Source organism: Lipotes vexillifer, unplaced genomic scaffold (genome assembly GCF_000442215.2).
Source record: "Lipotes vexillifer unplaced genomic scaffold, Lipotes_vexillifer_v1.1 scaffold1094, whole genome shotgun sequence".
In the NCBI taxonomy this organism is placed as follows: domain Eukaryota; kingdom Metazoa; phylum Chordata; class Mammalia; order Artiodactyla; family Lipotidae; genus Lipotes; species Lipotes vexillifer.
The window spans coordinates 2,639,506-2,645,774 of NW_006792775.1; positions in this window are offsets into that span (position 1 = coordinate 2,639,506).

Sequence of the window (6,269 nt, forward strand, 5' to 3'; positions counted from 1 at the left end):
GTGGCGCAGTGGTTGAGAGTCCGCCTGCCGACGCAGGGGACGCGGGTTCGTGCCCCGGTCTGGGAAGATCCCACACGCCGCGGAGCGGCGTGGGCCCGTGAGCCATGGCCGCTGAGCCTGCGCTTCCGGAGCCTGTGCTCCGCAACGGAAGAGGCCACAACAGTGAGAGGCCCGCATACCGCAAAAAAAAAAAAAAAAAAAGCGATTAAAACTACAAAATGGGAGAGGCTTCTAAAGGTGAAATCCCCCAAAATGAGAAAATTTTTTTGTTAAGAATTGAAATCGCAGCTGGCAAGAGGTAAGAGCGCTTGTTAAGCAAGGATTGGTTGGGGTCCAACATGGTTGCATAGTTACGAGAGGAGACCTTGAGCCTTTCAAGGTTACAGCGGGCAGCCAGCAGCTATTGTTCTGAGAACAGCTGGTGGTGTCCTTGAGGCTGACACAGTCCAGAAAATTCAAGTTCTCAGTGATGTAGGAACATGCCTGAAACCATGTCCACAAAGGCCACCCAGATCCATTTCAAATGCCTGAACCGTAGTCACTCCCTTTTGATTTCGTAAACGCATTCTTTTCTTTAGTGGTTAAAGCATCTAGATGTACCCCGCACGTTTAATAGGCCACAGACAGGCTGTTTTGGTGGAGCCTGCAGCTCAGGGTGAACCACGTACAAGCCGGAATGACTCCCTCACACCTTGACCTGTGAACATTTCTCTTATCACTGCCCAGGGGACAACTCTGAGGGGCTGTCCTATTAGGGGGCTTCCCCACGTGGTTGACCTAAGCTGCGGCTCGCATCCCCACTCGACTTCTCTCTCCGCCCAGCTCTGCACACTGTGAGCCCACCCTAAACTCCACCTCCCGGTCCCTTCCCGGGGAAGGCCTGTGGTGGCCTCCTAGCGGCGGGCTCTCTCTGACACCCCTGAATAAAACTGCTACCCACACACCCTGCTTTGATCTTCACACCACTTTCCACCATCTGACATCCTATATGCCTGCCTGATTGTTTATTGATTACGCACCATCACTACCGCGCGTGCGCCCCAAGAGCAGGGGTTTTGGTCTGTTTTGTGGGTTGTTGTGGACCCGGCAATCTGTACACCACAGTCTCAGCGTGGGCTGCGCGCCTTTGAAGCCCCATTGGCAGAAGAGGAAACTGAGGCTGGGGAGCTAAGCCGCTTGCCCACGACCACCGGTGGGGACGAAGCCCCCTCCCCACGCCCCCAGCCTGGGCGGGGCTCCCCGGCCCTTAGGGAGGCTGTGCGCGGGACTGGCCCTCAGCCGTCAATCTCGCGCCCAGCGGCTGCCGAATGGAGCGCGCGGTGGCCCGGGGTCAGCTCAGGGGGTGGGGCGAGACGCCGCGGCCAATCGCGGGGCGCGAGGGCGCCGGGCCTCACAGGGCCCGTCTCCGATTGGTCATCTGCCATTACGCCACATCTTGGGGCGACCTGCTTGGAGCGCGCGGGTAGGAGCGGGTGCGGAGCCGGGCGCGGAGACTGGCGCTCAGGTAAGCGGGCCAGCTGCGCAAGTGTGAGACGCGCGCAGGGGAGCGGGGCGAGAGCAGATCCGGGGGCGTGCGCAGGTCAGGGGTGGGGTGGGTGCGCGCAGGAGCGTGGAGGGGGGCTAGTGCTCTGGCGAGGAGGAGATGCGTGTTCAGGTGGGCAGAGGCCGGAGATCTAGGGGCGCAGGTTGGCCACCCGAAGACGGCCTTTCGGAGATGCTCCGTCCCCCGGTGGTCGGGAGATCCCGGAGGAGCCGGGGCGGGGCGGAGCCAGGTGGGTGCTTCCTGGGCCGGGTGGGCCGGTTCCTTCCTCGGGTGCCCCGCGTGAGCGGATGCAATTTTCTGTTGAGGAAACGGGGATAATTTGTCTTTGCTCACCGAGAAGGTGGGGGCAGGTAGCAGGAGACTCTGAATTGCTTTACTAGGAATAGATTAATGGGGGGGGGAGGGGGGATCGATGCACGGCGGGCAGGGCAGGGAGTGCTCACAAAAGACCAAATGCACCCTCTTTTCTTTCCAGCCTTCCCGACTAACTTAAATAATGATGTATTGCCTCTTTCCTGGACATTTTATAATTTTATGAAAAAGGTTTTTTTAAAAAAATTAATTAATTTATTTATTTTTGCTGTGTTGGGTCTTCGTTTCTGTGCAAGGGCTTTCTCTAGTTGTGGCAAGCGGGGACCACTGTGCATCGCGGTGCCGCGGGCCTCTCACTATCGCGGCCTCTCTTGTTGCGGAGCACAGGCTCCAGACGCGCAGGCTCAGTAGTTGTGGCTCACGGGCCCAGCTGCTCCGCCGCATGTGGGATCTTCCCAGACCAGGGCTCGAACCCCTGTCCCCTGAATTGGGAGGCAGATTCTCAAGCATTGCGCCACCAGGGAAGCCCTGAAAAAGGTTTTTAAGGGTAGGAATTGCTCTGGTGAGATGCCCGACAGAAGGTAAAGAAAGGAGACAGGAAAGTTGGGAATGAGGAATCTGTTTATCAAAAATGGTGTGTGAGACCTGTTATTTACTGGGTGTTTCCTGAGTGTCCGGCACTGGGCTGGGTGCTTTGACCTTAATTCTCAGAACAACCTGTGTACTTGGCATCGCCCCCATCTTACAGATGAGGGGACTGAGGCTCCCGAGAGGTGAAGTGACATGTAGAGTCATGTACTTAGCGGCAGAGCCGGGGTTCAAACCCAGAGATACCGGCGACATGACTTTGGTTTGGGGGGAAGAGCCCCATCGGCAATGCCTGCATTTAGTAGGGGGGTGGGGTGGGGATGAGAAGCTGAGAAGCTTGGGGTTTGCAGAGGCCAGGTGGTGGTTGAGCAGCCCCAGGCACCTTGAAGGTCCCCAGGAAGGCGGCAGGAACGGGCCTGAGGAGGATGGAGTTACCCCACCTGCAGGACACTTGCCACTCAAAAACCAGCACGGTTTGCCAGGCAGAAACCCAGAAACAACCATGCGCAATGAATTCTTGGAAAACTTCCCACAAAATCCTTTTATGTAACTGCTGCTGCTAAAAAAAAAAAAAGCGGCAGATTTATGCAGCAGATCTACCTATTTCTGTAGAAGGTCTACCTAGTAGAAAGCTGCCTTCTAAGATCAGAGAAAGCGACGAAGTGAACTTACAAAAGAATTTAGAGGTAAACGAATTTGGGGGGAAAAAAGGAGGGAGAGTGGGTGTGTATCGTGTGACAAGTAGCTCATGAGACAATCCGGAGAATACACAGCAAAATCCAGTGACTCCAGGGGCTGGATTGAGGGGATTTGTTGTCTGACTTTCAAACTTATGTTGCAGTGACGGTGTTACAGTGAGCGTATGTTTTGCAACTTTCAAAAAACAGAAACCCTCTATCTGCAGTCAAAGCTGCAGTTTACCCTTTAGAATTAGAGGTCAGCGTTTCTGGAATTTCCTTCCAGGGCTCACACGTATTTCTGGAGGCCTCAGAAGCGCCCCAGGAGCGGGTTGCCATGCCCCAGCCAGGACCTCAACCCTCCCCAGGGAAGCCAGGCCAGAGCTGTCCAGTGCCAAGAGCAGCCTCTGCATTTGTCAATTGAGGCTTGTGAATTGCATGTGCCAGTTGAGGGAGTGACCACACCATCGGCAGAGGGCCGGGTGGGGGGGAATGCAAAAAAGCTGCAGGTAAACCCAAGAATGACCCCCGAAATCACTCCCCTGTGCCTTGAGAGCAGATGACCTCCCTGACCCCGGAGAGAGCCACAGATGTTCCCAGAATTGTGGCTCTAAGGACTCCAAGAGCTGTTACAACAACTCATTTCATCGTTGTTAAATTATTTTATTATGCAAGTGTCCACTAGAAAAACTAGGAAAAGGTGGGGGCGGGGGGAAAGTCCACGTGGACGTCCCACACTACTGAGGGTTTTGGTATACGGCTTTTTGAATAGCTTTTTAGTGATAGACCGTCTTGCAGCTTGCCGTTGTGCTGTAACATGCCAGGGAACTTTTTTCCATGTTAAGCTCATTCTTGTTAACAGTTGCTGAGTATTCCCCTGCACCGGTGTGTCAGTGTTTCTCTCACCTGTGGGTTTACACAGCCATCTGTATGTGTCCCAGGATAAATTCGTACAAGTAAATGCTGGGTCAACCTGAAGGTCTACCTGGCCTCTGAAACTGTTCTCCCACCAGGAGTGCAGCTGCCCAGCTCTCACTGGTTCTGAATTGTATCATTCCTTTAAGTCCAAGTTGGGGCATGTCTGTATTTTTCAGTGTCTACCACTCCCTGGACTAACAAATTTCCAAAACAGAACCCCTGCTGTTCTGATAACATTCCAACTAAATGTTTCTGTATGTATGTTAGGATAGTTCCTGGCGCAGCACTCAGAAAGATTGGCTATTGTCGTCACTACTCTGAATTTTACTCCACAGCCTCCCAAGTGTGTCACAGAGGGTGGCGTGCCCACAGACCCAGCTCCGTCCCTGTAGGTCTGTGCTAGCAACTTGCTCTGCTTTCCTTGCCTCAACCCCCTCATCTGTAAAATGGGCCTAATGACGGCAACTCTCCAGGATTGGGGTGGGAATTCTATGAGCTAATGGGGGCTTGGAGCTTGGTAGATGCTCAATAAATAGTCACCACCTGTGATAGGTTGTATCATCCAGTATCTCACGTTCTTTTAGTACCCTGCTGCTTCCCCATCAGGAGTCAGAGCCTGCTTTCCTGCCCCTTGAAAGCTGGTGGGCTTGTGACTCAGTGTAGTCAGATGAATGTGCTGGGCTGACGCGGGGCAGAAAAGGCAGCTTGGGCACCTCCTCCCACTGCCTTGAGTCCGCCCTGCTGGGAGGAAGGCCAAGCTAGCCCACACCAAGTGAGCACGTGATGAGCCGCGCCGCTCCGGGACACCCCAGGCCATAGCTACTTAGCCAGCCTCCCCAGATTCCCAGCCCAGGGGAACAATGAAAGAGGACAAAAGACTGTTTGTTTGTTTTGTTTTGACCGCACCCGTCAGCTTGTGGGATCTTAGTTCCCCGACTGGGGATTGAACCTGTGCCCTTAGCAGTGAAAGCATGGAGTCCTAACCGCTGGACCGCCAGGGAAGTCCTGAAAGATTGTTGTTTTAAACCACTCCATTGAGGAGTGATGAGCTGTGCCGTGGGTGACAGAACCCTCTGGGGTTGGGCCTTGCAGGTGCATCCCCCTTAGACCTCTGCCAGGCCAAACTTCACCCCGATGCCCTGTGTGAGCCCTGCTGAGCCTTCCTGAGGTCTGGGTGGTGTTGCTGGCGGTGTCGGCAGTAGCCGACTCTCTGGGGCGGACTCTCATGGGGCTTGGGTGGGGCTCTGAGCACTTGGCCCCGTGACCTCATTTACCCGACAGAGTAAGTTACTTTGCGGATGAGGAAACCAAGCCTAGCGGAGAACTTGCAGCCTTGAGGGTGACATCTGGGCCTCCTGGGGGTTCACCATGCCACCCCATCCCTACCATGGTCCTGGGTCTCTGATGCATCTCCAAATACCAAACCCTCAAGATGCCGAAAGAACTGCCACGGGGCTTAAGCCTTCTGTTGTGTGCACCCCGAGCTGTCGATGGTGATGTTCTCAGCTACAGAACATTGGAGGCACTCACCTGGACTGCTTTGCTGTGAGGAGCCCACAGACGTCTCCCACGCCGGGGCCATGTAGCGGCCAGACGGGCCCCTGAGGTTCTTATTATGATTGCAGGACGCCTTCAGCAAAAACCATCATGGAATGTTGAACGAGATTTATTGCTCACAGGTCCTGCGGGTACACACAGCCAGATTGTGGGTAGAATGAGGGTGCGGGTGTGGGGCTGGGCTCTGCCTTTATGACGGTGTGAGGGTGGGGTGTCTAGGGTTTCACGGGGTCATTCTTTATTGGTGAATTTAAAGCATAGGAACAGGAATTAGGGTGTGGGAAGGGAGCAGCGCGGTTACTCAAGCTGTCAGTCGCTAGGTTACCCCGGACTTCCTGAATGAGGGCCCTTCGTGGGTTGGGGGACGCTTCAGTCCTTATCTGGTGGTTCTGCTGGTGGCTACGTGTTTATTCCAGGTGGACGGCTTTTGAAATGGACGCTTACTGTCAGGCACTTACACTACGTCATCCCAAACCCTCAGGAGAAACGTCCCTTTATCTTTGGCCTGTGGAATTCAAAATCCGGCCCAGGGAGCTGACCAGGGTGCCTGAAAGCCCCCGGGCATTTCCCTGGCTCCTTCCCGGGTGTGGACACGAAACCTCCTTTATCCAGCTTTAACAACAAGCGCAGAACCTCGTGTGTGTTTGTGTGTGTGTCGGGGGGGGGGGGGGGGT